General features: G+C 41.3%; 1 protein-coding gene across 6 annotated transcripts in view; it reads right to left on the bottom strand.

Annotated features, from left to right (window-relative positions):
• KALRN (kalirin RhoGEF kinase) overlaps positions 1-17,595 on the bottom strand; it is a 381,465-nt gene that overhangs the window by 126,352 nt on the left and 237,518 nt on the right. The gene's annotated exons all lie outside the window — the stretch shown is intronic.

The following is a 17,595-nucleotide window of genomic DNA, read 5'->3' as shown; positions in this document are numbered from 1 at the left end:
TCACTATGCTTCGCTCCTACCCATGCAAAGCACTCATCCCTCCCCTCTCTGGAATGTATGCATATGCATACAGTTACTTTTATGCCATCCTCTGTTTGTGATAATTGAGCCATAAATCATCCTTCTACTTAAAATAAAGGGATGAAAGGACTGCAAAATCTAGAACATTGCATAATACTGATATAGGTATTATTCACCTTAGGGAAGGTAGAATGTTAGCCTGATCTAATCAGATCTCAGAAGCTAAGCAGGGTTGGTACTTGGATGATAGACCTCCAAAGAGAACTCTGCAGACGAAGGGAATGGCATACTGCCCCTGCTTCTCACTTGCCTTGAAAGGCTCTTGTTGGGGTCGCCATGAATCAGTTGCGACTTGACGGTACTTGTGTATGTATTATTTATTTTATTTATATATTTATTTTATGCCACTTCCCCAGAATCCTGCTCTATGTAAATATTAGAAATTAAAGAACACTTACACTCAATCATATTCATTTAAATATGCTAATCTGCATACATTTACATTGATTAAAATAAAGTTCAAATGAAATATAATTCCTAAATAATTGTAAATGAAAACAGCAACAAAATAATAGTTTTTAAATGGTGCTCATATGCGCCAGAGCTTATGTGCCAGCTGAGAGGGAGGCATTTCTTCTTCTTTTTTGTCCCTTACACTGTAGTCAGATTAGTATCTCTAAAGTATGGACTGGTAGGCTGGATTCAGAACCTTCCCCAAGTACTGTCCCGTCCTCTACTAGGGTGGTCTAGATTTGCACGGGCTTCATCCTAATAAACCGCTCTGCTCATGGTCATCAGCACTGAAAAAAACAATCTGGATTGGAAGCCCAACTCATGACAAAACCCATTAACTCTCAAAAGGATTTTAAAAATTGAAATAAAAAACCTGTTTTGTTTCAAACTGCAAAGGCAGTAAGAGCTGCTGAGCACACTTGGCAGTATCACCTTGAGCAACCAAATAGCAACCTGACTGCGTAAAATAAAACCCTGATGGATGGATCCAAATTATTCCCTGATGCCTTCCTTCCCTAAAACCCTGAATTCGGAGAACAGATGTTTTATATTAAATTGGTTTTAATTTTAATTGGAAGGGATTATTCAAACTACGAACAAGTCAATTGGCTCTTGAAGTCAGGCTCCCTTTTGCCCCTTTCTGGAGAGGCTTCTTTGGATGTGTCATTTTTTTAAGGTTGTTTCCCCATCCATGAATCTGATTGTTGCTATTTTTCATTTTTATTTCCTGTCCTCAGGCACAGTTACCGTAAATTAGGGCCCAACATCCAGTTCAGCCCAAGGGAAGCCTGGAAAAAATTTCATTTAGTAGTTTTCAGTCTACTGATTTGACAGAGCAGTGGTAGCTGATTTCTTTGATGAGATTCCTGGGGCAGGGAGAACACCTTGAAGAATTAACAAGCAGAATAGCATTCTCTCCTTATCAAATAAAAATGTTGTACTACCTGAGTTCAGTCCCGACAGAAGTCGGTTTCAGGTAGCCGGCTCAAGGTTCACTCAGCTTTCCATCCTTCAAGGTCCATAAAATGAGGACCCAGCTTGCTGGGGGTAAAGTGTAGATGACTGGGGAAGGCAATGGCAAACCACCCTGTAAACATAGTCTGCCTAGTAAATGTCGTGATGTGATGTCACCCCATGGGTCAGTAATGACCCAGTGCTTGCACAGGGGACCTTTAACTAGTGCAGTGGTTCCCAACCTTTTTTTGACCAGGGACCACTAGAACTTTTTTGTTCGGTGCAGGGACCCCAAGGTTCAAAATAAAAATTCAGAGAATTTGAAAATAAACTTTAATCATAACTGTTAGTTAAACATTAAACTTAGAATAATATTTGAATATATATATTTTACAATAGAGAACTTTTAATTGAAAGTATTAATTTATTATGGGTTTATAACTTTGTTTTGCGGACCTTATTTTAGTTCTCGCGGACCCCTTGGGGTCCACGGACCTCTGGTTGGGAACCAGTGACCTAGTGGCTTAATAGTGCCACACATTTTTTAAAAGTCCTTGTTTACATAGATAATCACTCCATACACTGGTTGCACCCAATGAGACTTGTTAGATCGTCATTGGAAGAATCCAATGTGATTCTTCCCTATGCTTCAGCCCCAGCAGCAGTGTCCTAAGTTGTATTGGTTTTGTAGTGCCATTAATCTGTTTACAGTAATGTTATCAGACACATGTCCTCCCTGTCCCCCCTTTCTCAACCTTTAATCTGTTCAACTAGTGACATTTCTTTACACAGCAGATTTATATCACACCAGTATGTATAATCTCTCTACACTTCATGCAAACGGTATATTAGGAATTTATCAATTTCATTCGTGCAGGCCTCAATCCTAAGAAGGTCTACTCAGAAGTATGTCCCATGTTATTCAGTGGGGCTTAGCCCCAGGAAAGTGTCCTTAGGATTGCAGCCACAGTTTCTCAACTACAATACACCGTGAAATTTAAAGGAATCACTGTATACTCTTGCGAACAAGGTACCTGAAAAATTGTTACCTGCAAAACAGATACAAAGTTGTTTTATTTATTAGCTTTAATTACCAGAAAACTGAACCAGTGTTTTGTATCTTGTAAGTGTCATGCCACCATGGTTATGTGGAATACAACATGCAAGAATGCAAAGCACAGAGGTCACTTTTCACTTGTTATTAGCCATTTAAGTAGTTAATATATTAGATATGAAAAGCAAACTCCCTATAAACACTGAAGTGAAAACATTTCACTCTTACCAGGTTTCAGTTTCGGAGGCATTATTGTGACCCTGTTGTCTTGAACATCTGCTAACAGCTGCTATAATCTTACATCGGTTACAGAAATTAATAGCTTTTCCCCATATGCAAAGAGGGTTAAAATAAAGCAAAGAATAAAAATAAAGCTGAAGGAAAGAGATCCCCTGCAGGGTGAACAGAATAATATCACTGATTTCCAAAGCCAAGGAAGTTTAGATTATTTTTCTGACTGTAACATTTCTATTAACTACTTTTCCGTGTCAGTAAAGCAGTCCTGGCTTCCGCAGGGAACCAAATTTATTGAGACCTAACACATAGGACTTCTTGCTTTCTGAAAGCCATTAAAAATCAGATTTTGTCTAACCAATGGATGGAAAATGTGAAACCCTGTGTACCTTGCCCTCCTGCTGTTGAACAGGTGTGTTCTGAACAAAGTAACACTGGTCTCAGAGACACAGCTTCACTGACTTCACCGTTACCGGGGTTGACAAGATTATTTCCATGACAAATTTGAAAGCTGATCTATTACCCCCTTCTATTCTGAGACTGCCTCAAGACCACTTCTTCCCCCTGCATGTTTTATGGAAGCCACCCACCTAGTAATCTGGAAGCACAGAGAACTGAAATCCGACTTCTTCCTTTATGCACTTTGGAAAAGTAAAACAAAGTTATTTACTGATCTCACCCCTGCCCCCACTTTCCATTCTGTTTCTCCTGTGACTTCACTTTTATGACGCAAAACATAATGTACTTTAAAAAAAAAATTGGGGAGCTGTAGCCAAATTAACAAAGGACCAACTTGGTAAGCACCAGAGAAAAATATTGTTAACACTTTGAGGATTCCCCTCCCCAATGGCTATGAATTATTATTATCTCTAGCAAGCAGAGCTCATAATAGCTAACAGATGTCTGAACTTTGTATGATTTGGAAGAGATTTTGCACAGATTAATAAGGGACACAGCTTTCCATATGCATCAGGGAGTTTTCAAGGTAAAGAAATTTCTCTGTCGTTGATAGTCACGGCCAACAGGCTGCAGAGGTGGAAGCAGGATTTGATGGGCTTTCCCACTCTACTCCACAATAGCTACAGCCCTTCACCCGGCCATCAAACAAGGCTAGCTAGCCTCAGGATGCCAGGTGAAGATGAAATTCCCACGGCACCTGTCACCTTGAACACATTGCTGGCTTGCATGGAAAACAGAAAAAGTCTCCTAGTGCATGCTGGGTTTACATCAATGTAATAAATTGCTTCAGATTATGTTTTGTGCGTGAACAGATGTCAAATGAAAATTATTAGCTCAAGGCAACAAACCTCTCAGAGTTAGGTACACGTGTGGGAGACGGTGGAGTCTTTGTCTATGATAGGAGTCTGTTCATGATGTGTGTGTGTAAAGTGCCTTCAAGTCGCAGCCGACTTATGGCGACCCCTTTTTGGGGTTTTCATGGCAAGAGACTAACAGAGGTGGTTTGCCAGTGCCTTCCTCTGCACAGCAACCCTGGTATTCCTTGGTGGTCTCCCATCCAAATACTAATCAGGGCGGACCCTGCTTAGCTTCTGAGATCTGACGAGATCAGGCTAGACTGGGCCATCCAGGTCAGGGCAATGATAGGGCATCTTATTCTGAAACTGCACAAAGAGGAGATCCTTGTTTTAATGTAGATGTCATGCAAAAAGCCACATCTGCAGCATTATTTTTGGACACAGTTCCAGAGGGGTGAGGCAATGACAAGGATAAAAGAAGTGGCAGTAAAGAGTGAAACTTAATCCCAGTCCCATGGCTTCATTGTTTTAAATGCAAATCTCTAGCCCTGTTGGTTGCAGAGATGTAAGGCAATGCTTGCAAGTTATTTTCTGTTCTGACTGCCTGGGAAACAACTGGGGAAAGGAAGCTGCAAGCCGTCTGGAGCTGAGCCACTTAATTCCCCCCTGACCAAATTCATTCTCACCTAACTCTGTCCCATCACCTTTTCTCTCTGGGTGCTTTACTTTTTTATTGTTTGTTTCTCTCTTCTTTAATGCCCACAGTGGTACGTAAAAATGCTGGGCAGAAAAAAAAAATATTATATATATATATATATATATCGCTGACCTCCCAATCCCCCGTTCCTTCTGTAGATCATTGTTGTGGGGGTGTTTGCTGATTATTCTGCTGTAGTCTGCACCACAAAGGATGCCAAAATGAGTTTTTCAGGGCAAATTTTTATTTTTATATTTTATATATTTTTATTTAAGAATTAATATTTAAGAATGTTTTAAATTATAAAATGATGTTTTAACTATGTTGTGCGCTGCCCTGAGCCAGGAGTTGGGGAGGACGGGATATAAATTTAAATAAATAAATAAATTGATTGCAGTAGGAAATTTGTATCAGGAGTAGGTGGGGCCCTGGGAGGAGCCGAAAAATGAATGAACTGAGTATCTGGATTTAATCATTAACTGTAAATTAGTTTCCTGCATAAAGGAATGCATGCCTCTTTTACTCTCTAATAAATAAAATGCTCTCATCATCTACTTCCCATCCCCAAAAAATCTGGGATTAGATGCTAAAGAACTGAAGAGGCATAATGTTTGTGCAGGTTTAAATTCCAGAATCTTTCATAACAGAAGGGCCAGAAGAATGAGAGGGCGTGCTATCTAGGCCAGGGGTGTCAAACTCATTTGTTAGGAGGGCCAGATATGACATAAATGTCACTTGGTCAGGCTGGGCCATGTGTACCATAAAACTTAATGCCTGGTACCAGAGATACAGGTACTGCAGGTGTATTCAGATCCATGCCGCTTGCTGGCTCGGTCCTCCGCATGGACCTCTACATGTGACCCAACCTGGCACTTAGGAAAGGCCGGCGCTAGACTCTGTCTCCTTGGCCGCAGTGTCCCATTTCCTCCTCTTTTACTCACTCACTTACCATGGCGTTCTGGACCCTTTCCTCAGCAGCTGCTGCTGCCCTTCAGCTTCTCCCTCTGTACATAGCCAAACAGCATTGCATCCCATCCAGCTTCATCCTCCCGGCAGAGGATTGGGGAAGGGGGGGGGGTACTGAGCGCCATAGACACGAGAAGAGCAGGAGGAGCCTGCCAAAAACCAGAGGCTGATGCTCCCTTCACAGACCCCAATACCCTGCCCGGCAACCAACCCACCAAACAGCTGATCGACAGGAAGGTTTTCTGGCTGATGGGAAAGGAAGGGGGGCAGAGACAGCAGATTCTCTTGCTAAATGTGACTCACCCTGTGTAGTGTCTGGGTCGACAGGCACAGTTCGCCTCTTGCACACAAAAGACACCCTCAGCCCCCCGCCAAAAAGGATTGTAATCTAGACTAAGGGAAGGCTTCTTTGTCTGCAAAAGCAAACAAAATCTGCAGTCCTCAGGAGCGGTGGGGGGGGAGTGGGGGAGTGGGGGTGGCTGCCTCGGCTCCTGGGCCAGATAACAGCACTCATTAGGCCAGATCTGGCCCACGGGACTGATCTTTGACACCCTTGATCTAGGCAATCTTAAATAGCCATTACCTTTAATTACAGAAAAATAAGGTCTTTGGGAAAATCTAAGTAAAGATATTCAGTATCCCAACCAAAGACTGGTAATTCATTTGTTAAATTTATATCTGGCCTCTCAACCAGACTGGTCCCAAAACCACTTACAAGTTAGACCCATAGCAATATACAGTTCAAATGAAGCAATTTGCAAAGTCTCCTGGTTTGTAGTGTGCCCATAATCTTGGGTTCATCTACTTGCTCTTCCTCCAATTTTATATATGCCATCAATTTGGTGGAAGAGTGCTTGGCTCCTAAAGCCATTTTCTGAAGAAACTGAATGTTTCTGTCTGCATCTGCGGACAAAACAAACATCTGAACTACAACAGTGAACAAATGCAAACCTTAAATACAGAACAAATGTGAACCTTAAACACAAGGTCAGATTCCTATCAATAATATGTCCAAGATAACAACCCCAAATTAAGAATAAAATTGACAATCACTGTGAACTCTTTTTTTAAAGGGAGCAAATGTTTGCATGATAAGTAAGCAATCTTGTATGTATGTATGTATGTATGTATGTATGTATGTATGTATTTATAATTCAAATTTCTATCCTGCCCTCCCCAGCCGAGTCCGGGCTCAGGATAACAACACACACTATAGATATTAATATTATTGTTAATATTTCTCGAAACATACAGGCACATCTTCTCTCTTTCTCTCTCATCATATACACAAGATGCTTTTACAGTGGACTTGCACATCAACCCGCCTCCCCAGCCCCCGCAAGTATCCAGCCTCACCAGCACAGCAAATGCATCTATTGCACACATTTTTATTTCATTACCACCATTTTTGGAAATTTTCTCCGTGCTGCTCTGCGGCATCTATTCTGGTCCATAATTTTTGAAGTTCATTAATCTGTGGGTAATCTCTTTGAACAACAATGAATAATTCAGCACTTCAATCACTTCATCTCTTACAAGCCAGAAACACTTTGTAGAGCAGTACCCATATTGTCTGAAAGCTGCTATTTTATGTCCTGGCAGTCGTCATAGTAACTTATGGGTGGGTATGCGAAAAAGCTCAGTCAATGAATATAGAAAAATTATAAGCGCATGTAAAAACGGAGTACAGGTTCCATTCCAGGATCTACTGGCTGACTAAACTGTGTGCTTTAAAGCTTAGGAGAGTGAATATTATGTGCTCACTTGGGGCTTGGTGATAGTCTGGTAATGTATTATCACTGATCAGCTCTTTCAATAATCTGCTGGTCTCTCTGAGAATGACCTGCTTTGTTCATCAAGGGAAAACAAGCTGAAAGGACCAACGACTCAATGAGGGGAAAAACACAACAGCCTTGCTGGACCGAACTTCAGAATTCACATCAGAGACTAGCCAGATGTCAATTTGAGAAATCTTTAAGACTGGATAGGTTTCTTTCAGAGGCCAGTTTAGATATGTCTTGGTCCATTTATTAAACTATGGGCTAGCACATGATATGACTGTACTGAAGAATTTAGAAAGGAAGGGTGGAAGAATACAATTTTTTTCATTTTCCTCAAAAAAATCTTTGAGCAAATCCATTCAGTCCAGATGGCAACTCTGAAAGAATATAATAAACTCTTGAATCAAGAATATTAAGTCTGCCAAACATTTATCAGTAGATCAATCAACTAAAATATTAATCAACAGGGTCCAGTCAATGTGGCTGAAACAAGCTTATTTTTAGGCTCTTTTGATTCTGTAACAGAATAAAATTACATGATTAAAGATAGGCTCTAATAATGAGTGCTAGTTTTTATTATATTGCATATTATCTTGTACTTCCTTTAATGTCAAAAAGATTACTATGTAGGGGCTTTATAATATGCATGTTTATTTAACTTTAATTGATTAATTTGTTGATAGTATGAATAAAAGACATGTTTAAACAAGTGCAAATATCAACAGTTTTAGTTAATATACATGTTTATTGTTACGGTTGGGGTGCAAGGATTGTAGACCAAACGAAGGAGAAGCTCTGAGGGCTGGACAGGTGGCACAACACTGTTCCCTTTGAAGGCCTTCTTTCCTGCTTCCCAGCTGATTGGAGGCACTGGGTGGAGCCCCTTGAGACCTCCCTGCTTGCTGCCTTCTTGGCCGGTGTGGCCTGGGGGTAGGAGAAAAGCCAGCCTATGCCAGCCCAGGACAGGGGCTTGAGGTGGTCACTCCTGGCCTCTCAGAGAAGAGGATTGTCTCACAAAGGAGCAGGAGTCTCAATGGAGCACGTTGGGTTATGAGGCTGTCTTTAAAGCTGAGTGAGAACAAACCAAGAAGGACACCTCAGATTCTCACTTAGGGTTGCCAGGTCCCTCTTCACCACTGGAGGGAGGTTTTTGGGGTGGAGCCTGAGGAGGATGGGGTTTGGGGAGGGGAGAGACTTCAATGCCACAGAGTCCAATTGCCAAAGCTGCCATTTCCTCCAGGTGAACTGATCTTTATCGGCTTGAGATCAGTTGTAATAGCAGGAGATCTCCAGCTAGTACCTGGAGGTTGGTAACCCTACTCTCACTCCTAGCCCAGAGGAGAAGTGAGGAAGTGGACCTAGGGTGCCATCTAACTCCTTCCCCTCTCGCACTGAGGTCTTGGGGAAGGATCTCATTGGAAGACAGTACCTATTGGGGAAGTGAGGTTAGTGGACCCCCCCGCTCACACTTACTCAGATTGAAGGCAGCAATCCCAGAGCTTTATATCAGAAACTGGCACTAGACTCCCAAGATCAAAAGGACTTTGGGCTGCTCTCTGAGTCACCCAGTTGGAACCACCTGCAATTCCGTCCTTCATTCAGCAGGGATTACTCAGACCATGGTTGATCTGCAAGACTACAGTGTAAAACCTGCATTTGATGCACCTATGCAATTTCATTCTGGGTCATGTGATCAATTATTTGTAACCCCAATGAGATGTTTCTCTCACAGGCCTTGGCTGGCAGACCTTTCCTTGCCTATAGACAGCCTCCAAACCTAAAAAAGCTTCTTACCAAAGAGAGATAGAAACCCAAGATCCAAACCTTGAAACAAACCTATATTCAAGATTTATCCCCAGATATGCTCAGGCAAGATCATTACAAGACCTAATAACATCCACCATATAATCTTGGGTTCATGTTATTGTCAAAGGCTTTCACGGTCAGAGTTAATTGGTTCTTGTAGGTTATCCGGGCTGTGTGACCGTGGTCTTGGTATTTTCTTTCCTGACGTTTCGCCAGCAGCTGTGGCAGGCATCTTCAGAGGATTAACACTGAAGGATTAACCCACCAAGAAAATACAACAGATGCTACGATCAGCAAAAGACAAAAGAGACCCCCTCACCTCTGCAGGAGTATACTGTATACCTTGCGGTTGTGGACAAGTTTACATCAGGACCACAAAACGCAGCATACAAACAAGGATAAAAGAACATGAAAAATACTGCAGACTTGGCCAACCTGAGAAGTCAGCAGTGGCTGAACATGGACTGACACAAGCAGTCTTATTCCAAGACACTGAAAGACTGGACAATTCTATCAACTATTTTGTCAGATTACACAGAGAAGCCATTGAAATTCATAAACATCAGCACAACTTTAACAGAAAAGAAGAGAGTTTAAGAATGAATAAGGCTTAGCTTCCTGTCCTGAAAACCTCCATACTAACAAAGACTACAGTCCACAATAGCCATGCAGATTAGCTTTGGATTTCACACATTAACAGATCACTTCAGGATACAATGGTTCCATATTAACATACCACACCCTCATTAGCACATTATCTTGATACTTACAGGACAATGATTAGCACATTACCTTTGATACTTTTTGCAGGACAATGATTCAGCTCAAACCCAACCCCTTTCTGACTGTATATTACTCTTCCTACACACTTGACACTGAGAGACACTGTCCTTCAGTGTTAATCCTCTGAAGATGCCTGCCACAACTGCTGGCAAAACGTCAGGAAAGAAAATACCAAGACCACGGTCACACAGCCCGGATAACCTACAAGAACCACTGGATTCATGTGCTTGCTCATCCTCCAATTTAATATATGCCATCATGTTCAACAATATTCTCTTGTTCTTTACACAGAACAAACAGGACAATCCCAATGGAAATCTGACATTAAAGATCATACAGTGTTCAGAGACTAGTGGGGGGAAATTTTAACCTTCCAGGACATACTGATGCTGATAGTATTGTTCTCCTTCAAAAGAACTTCACAGGTACAATCAAATGCATAAGTGCTGAATTAGAATTTGTTACCAAATCCAAGACAATGTACCCCCAAGCTTAATGGAGACCTTGGATTCCTACATCACTATAGCTACTAGTCTTGCATATCACACTCCTTATAGATGAACAGTTAGATCTGGGTCCAATAGCCCCTTAGAGACCAACGAGATTTCCAGGGTATAAGCTTTCAAGAGTCAAAGCTCCCTTTGTCAGACATGAGCAGGAATGGAGATCAGTCTTTTTACCCTAGTCAGAAGATAGGAGGGGTGTTGTACAGAATGCTTGTAAAGGATGCAAAGGTACAGCTTGATTAGAGTAGATCAGAAATGCTTGGGGCAGAAAAGTAGCATCTGAAGTGAGATAAGAATCCTGTGTCCCTATCCGGCCCTGGGGGTTTCATTGTTCTGAGATTGTGAATGGAATCTAACTGTTCTACTGCAGACCAACAAGGCTACCCTCTGAAACTATCCTAATAGATGTTAATTTGTTCTATTAGCTCATTTAATCCTCCATTAGACTTGATTTTATTCTGCTATGTTCCTGTTAGTTGGGGGTGTCTCACATCTACTCTGGTTGAACTGATTGATTTTTTATTGGATCTTGTTTTACATAAGCCTCTATTTGTAACATTCCCTCCCTCCCCCATGCTGTGTATTTCAACCAGTCCTAATGGATGTATCTGAGGAAGTGAGGTCTGATTCACAGAGAGCTTATGCTGAAATAAATGTTGTTAGTCTTAAGGTACTAAAGGTAAAGGTAGTCCCCAGTGCAAGCACCAGGTCAATACTGATCCATGGGGTGACATCACATCATGACATTTACTAGGCGGTTTATCATTGCCTTCCCCGTTCATCTACAGTTTACCCCCAGCAAGCTGTGTGTGTGTGTTAAATGCCGTCGAGTCACCACCGACTCATGGCGACCCTATAAATCAAAGTCCTCCAAAATGTCCTATCTTTGACAGCCTTGCTCAGGTCTTGCAAATTGAGGGCTGTGGCTTCCTTTGAGTCAATCCATTTTACCGATATCGGAAGGATAGAAGGCTGGGTCAACCTTAAGCTGGCTACCTGCAGCCAATTTCTGTCGGGATCAAACTCAGGTCGTGAGCAGAGCTTTGACTGCAGTACTGCAGCTTACCACTTCGTGAATTCTGTGAATTAATTCCTTTGTAGATAGATCACAATGGGTAGCCGTGTTAGTCTGTCTGTAGCAGTAGAAAAGAGTAGGAGTCCAGTAGCACCTTAAAGACTAACAACATTTCTGGCAGGGTATGAGCTTTTGTGAGTCACAGCTCACTTCTTCAGATACAGCTAGAATGTGAGTCCATCTATCCTTAAGTATAGAAGAGTGAATTAGGACACCAAGTGGCAATGGCATGTAATTCCCTTGCAGTACAATCTCTCCCTCATTCTGGAAAACGTTCCAACTTTAATACATCCCATGATATGGTGATCTTATCACAGAGGACACAGTCAATGCACAGACAAGGTTTGAACTGAGGACTTTCTTGTTTACTGTTCAGTCTCTTACCTATTATGCTATGCTTGTTCTTATTTATGCAAATTAAACAGGGTGTACATCATATAAAATATTGCTAAAAGTATCTAGAGAACAGCATGCCTCTTACCCACAAGAAGTAAATGAAAAACAAACAAAAAATGGAAGTGAGACCATCTTCAGCGTCTGTAGAATTCAAAGGAAGAATTTAGATAGAGCTGTCATTTCTATGAGGATGAATTAATAAATTGTTTTTACATTCTGTGTGGCCTGAAGAGACCTCTTTGACATGAGACCACCCTTAGAGTGTTGGTGTCTCCGAAACAAAATAAAAACCAGTGAACTCATTTGACCTGAAGCAAGTGCTAATGAATCTTGCCACACGTGTGCAAACATTCAGTTGGAATGCACAATGAGAATGGCTTGTAAAGCACATTGCTCCCTCCTTCTTCTCCCCTTCGTTCGCCCACCCCATTCCTAACCTTAGATAACTGAATCACCCTTCACAGAAGTCATTTCTCATTAAAGGGAGACCCACAGCTTGTTTTCTTACCCATGTAACAACCTCATGAATGTTTCATACAACAGAGTTCCTGAAACTAAAACCCCAGAAGGCATCACTAGGAAGAACCTTGGGGATTCAAGATGCAATCTGAACTTCCTTTTTATCTACAGTGGCATAGCACAACTTCGACTTTGTACAATGTTGCTTTGCCCGCAATGATGTCCTCAGGACAACCTTGACTGATCAATTAAACAACTGTTTCTCTTTTCAGACAAAGATTTCAATGAATAACTGCAACGCTTAAAGAATTATGAAGTTCCCTGTCAAAATATTGCAGAGAAGCAATGTCTCATCCCAGAACGTTAAAACTGTTCGCTCTCCTTGCAGATTTGCAGTGCAGGACAATTATCACGCTAACAATGTATAGTCAATTATGGCACTTTCCCTTGCTTTGTGGATTTGCCTGTCATTCATTATTACTAACAAAGCTGTTAGTGAAGTTGTAATTGCTTTGCTGGAATTATATTACACATTCCTTAATCAGTCGCTACATGTCTGAAGGTATTTGTCAAGTGTACTGTTCACCTTAGGGCTATACTTTTAAAAAAAGGAATATTGAAAATCACACACACTGAAAATGAGAGGGAATTTCTCCACATTTAGCAGTCCTCAAGATGAAAGGCTTCTAATTATTTGCAACACTCTGAATTAGCAGTTGCCCAATATTTACTTGCATTGTTTTAATCTTCAAGAATAAAGGAGTCCAGTGAAGGTTAAGTAAGAGTGAGCAATAAAGAATGAAAGTTATAGATAACAAAATCAATTCAGCCTGAGAAAAGAGCAGCCCATGTTCACTTCCAGCCATTTCACAGCCTGCGCCAATTATGCACATGAAGCATCATGATCATGGTTTGGCTTTTGGCAGGCCACTGCAAGAATAGTGGCAATCCAAAGCCAGATTCAGCCCACACAATCACAGATATGGCACCAGATGTACACCTGGTGATCAACATATCCTATTTCTTCCCCAATCTTAAACTAATTAGGTAAAAGAGATTTCCATGGGAAATATTAGGTACAGTATAAAATACATATATTGCTTAAAGTGACAAAAGTATTCACTACAAAAGCAGCCATTAACTGTATGACTATACACCAATAATTACCCGTTCAATAGCTGCCAACGTTATATGGAAACCTGTTTAAATGCAAGTACCTGCTCTGAACCTCAGCATGCCAATTTGCTCTGAAGAAAGCAGAAAAGGAGTTCACACAAAAACGGTTTCCCTGCACATTCCACCCCTTTTTACAAACAGCAAAGTGTCAGTAACAGCCTCGGGAAGTATGTCCCCAACTACTGCATAACAAAGGAATCTGTAGAAAATATGAGTTGCATACTCTGGAGAACTGGGGAATTGTTTTCCATGCTCACTCAGAAACACTCAGGTGGGATCTAAGAAGCTGCTGTAGCAAAATGCAATATTCTTTCAATTTCAGTTTTTCATTCCCACGAAAAGCAGTTGCTGGCCAGGTCTGTTCTGGTCCAGTAAAATTCTCCTCTCCTCAGCAAGGTTTTCCACAGAACAAATAGCATGGGAGTGAATGCCCTCCTTAACATGGAGCGGCTTTCTAAACCCTTCCTGCTTCTACACAAACGCTAGTCTGCTCTGCAAGCTCTTGCTCCATTCAAAAACTATACATTCACTAACGGAAAAAAAATCTGACTGCCGCAACAAAGGAGATGTTAATGGTATGTCAGTTTCCTAGGTAGAAATTAAAACAACACGCCTTTAGTAACTTCCCCAGCTGGGGCTGAACAATCAATTTTTACCAGTATGATTCTGCTATTATCCCTTTGATCTTATGTGATGTAAGAAAAAGGGGCAGGGATTCAGTTCATACTCACTCCCTTCTTGATCTTTTTTGATTGATTCGAACTGATCCATTTTAACATTCTGCTCCTTTGCTGGCTGCGGCCTCTTTGCAGTTGAAGGCAAAACTGAAAATGTTTTTCTCTCTCCGTCTCTTTCTTTTCCTCCCCCTCTCTTGTCTGATTTTCTAATGAAGCTTTATAGGTTTGCAACGTGATTTATTCCCTGCAATTTAGCACCACGCTGTCATTCTGAACAGAGACTTTGTCCCACTGACAAGTTGTGTGCTGGGATCTGGGCTTTCCTTATGCCTTGAAAGATTCTGCCTACAGCAAGATCACATGTGCATCAGGAGCATCTTGTGATGTACGGACATTGAATACACAATTAACCGTAACGGCAAATATCCCTGACTAACCTGAGGCTTAGCTTAATGGCCACAGCATATTCACAAAGATGACATTTAGAAGATAATAAGTTTGTAATTTGCTTTTTCAAGTTTTCTGGACTGTAACAAGGCATTGTTATCATTGGTTGCTTAAGAGAACTTGATTGCAGCTTCAGTGTTTATGCGAGGCTGAAGTTGGTTCCCAGTTTGTTCCCAGTTCCTTCTTCACATTTCCTAGTTCCTGAATCCTGAGGACAATTTAAAAGCTCTGCACCCCAAAATAAGGTTTGGACCACCACTCATCATACACCCCCCCAATCAGGGGACTCTGCCCTCCAAGCAGACGTATGCTGTTTCCTGGTCCAGGTGTCACTCATTCACAATAGAAATCACAGTGTCACTCATTCACAATAGAAATCACTATGTAATACTGTCTTCCTAGCAATACTCTTTTGATCTACATTTAGAACATGATGGGTTGGATCCAGACTAAAATGTCCTGTGGTAGAATGGAAGTTTCCTTCCTCCCCCCTTCCACTGCAGCCCACTAATCTCCATTAAATGCTGCTCCTGTGGAATAGGGGGCCAAGAGGAATGACATGGGGGGTGTCTGCAGCAGGAAGGGAGAATTGGTGGAAATTGCCAGCCCATACTTCGTATCTAAACAAGTGTCCAGACGAAAGAAATGAGAGCTGTTTTCCATAAGGACACCTCTCCTTCATTTTGCTACATGTACACCTTTACAACCATTAAAATCTTTCTGGCAATCTTTCACTAGGCGTGTTTGCAGAGGGATGGGTTGATCTAGCTCTTGAGAAATGGCTTTTATGATTACTGGTGCTTGGGAAACACAAGCAAACCAGGTGAATATTAAATGCTCGTTTCATTTTAGGCTTTTCAGCATAACTCTTTTAGGATTATAAACCCCCCCCCTTTATTTACAATTTGTCCATTTGAATAAAATACAATCCAACAATACCACACTAGATTTGGCAGCAATATAATTTGGAAAATGCAATACAATAACACATAAATAAAAGTTATAGTTTATATGTTATTTGCTGCAAAGGTCGGAGCAAATGAAATACGTCAGATTTTTGCTACAGACAAAATAAACAAATCAGCGCAAAGAATATGAAAAGCATTGGCTAGTACACTTGAAAGAACTAAGACGTCTATTGTCTGGCATCTGAAGCTGTTGGTTTGAACTAACCACTGGCCTGTTCATTCAGGATCAAATCCTAGATGAGCTATTTTCCCTAGAACCAGCCTGCCATTCAATATATTTATAAGGTATTGATAAAACTACCATAATCACTGACAACCCCTCCATTATTATAGACAATTAACATCTGACCCCTTCCTCCCTCATACCTTACCTTGGCATAGAATCATAGAGTTGGAAGGGACCACCAGGGCCAGGGCATGTCTGGCTCCAAACTCTCCTGATGCCCAACATGCATATTTCCCCACCTCCTTCTCCAGGCACAATCGGTATTATAATTTCTATCAAAACATTGGTGATTTACATGGTATTTCAGAGTGACTTTAAAGGCTGCCCTTGCTGCCCTCCTTATATATGGGAAGAAAAAAATATATCATAGCCAAAAATATGAATGCTCTCTGTGATAAGCATTTTGAAGATATATAACAGGTGACCACCTAATATCAAGCCCAGACATATCCATCAGGTACAAGTATACATAGCAAAAATGAAATAATTTCATACATGTAGGCTGACCAAATGACCTAAATCAACTGGTGTGTGTGTGTGGGGGGGGGGTGAATATGAAAAGTAGACAGACTGATACACTTCTCATCTCAGAAACCAGCTGATATGCACCTCATCTAAGAAACAGATCAGTGCTTACAATACAATTTACAAAGAAAGTGAAAATGTCTCCCTAACAGATGACATAAATGAGAAATCAGTGCACCACCAGCAGAAAAAAAGCTGACAAATGGGGGGGGGGGGAGGTAAAGAGCATAAGATCAACCTGCTTTGGATGCCAGCCCCTCACTGCAAGCTTTATTCCTCTGATAAGCAAAGTGTTCCACTGGAGTACTGTGAATTAATAATTGTTAGAGATTGTTCCACCAAGGCAAATGAAAGTGCCTAGATCTTTGGTATTTATCTTTCCAATGGAACATGGCCACTAGCTTCTCTGCTTCCTGCAAGCGACAGGACTCTCAATGCTTGGCAGCAACAACCAAAAATTCTTCCAGCCAGTGGAACCATCCCTCCCTGTATTAGATAATAATAATAATAATTTATTATTAGGTCTATGACCGCAGTCTTGGAGCAAGGGAGGAAGAAAGGAAGGGAGGGGAAGTATTAGATAATAGTAACACTTCCTTTTCTACAGGACATATTAGTCTGAGCAATCGACTTAATGATACATTACAGATGGGTAGATCATTAGTCTGCTGCAACAGAAAGTCCTATGATTAGCCTTTGTGGTGGCTCAACATTAAGCAACCCTGTTACTCATAAACTTAGCATCCAGATAGGTACTTTGCAGCTGCTTCAGCAGCTGCAATGCAAAAAGGTGAGCTTGTGCCAAAACTGCATCCTGGGAAAGGTAAATGAGGCAGACCTGTCTACACTCCTCTCACATGACCGTACTTTGCAAAAGCAAAGTTGTTCCAGCACTTGGAGTAGTCCACTGTCAGTTTTGGAGGCATTCAAGTTAGGGAGGGAAGGAAATATCTCTCTTTCCCCAAAATACTTTCCGTTCTACATTATGTGGTACAGTCCTGAACTAATTGCATAAATGGATGTTGTACAGGCATGCAATGAGAGGTAGACAAAGATGGTTGCAAAAATGTCTGCA

The sequence above is a fragment of the Euleptes europaea genome, chromosome 15, assembly GCF_029931775.1.
Source record: "Euleptes europaea isolate rEulEur1 chromosome 15, rEulEur1.hap1, whole genome shotgun sequence".
Taxonomy (NCBI): domain Eukaryota; kingdom Metazoa; phylum Chordata; class Lepidosauria; order Squamata; family Sphaerodactylidae; genus Euleptes; species Euleptes europaea.
Note: the sequence above shows the minus strand (reverse complement) of the source record. Positions and strands in the feature narration are given on the sequence as shown.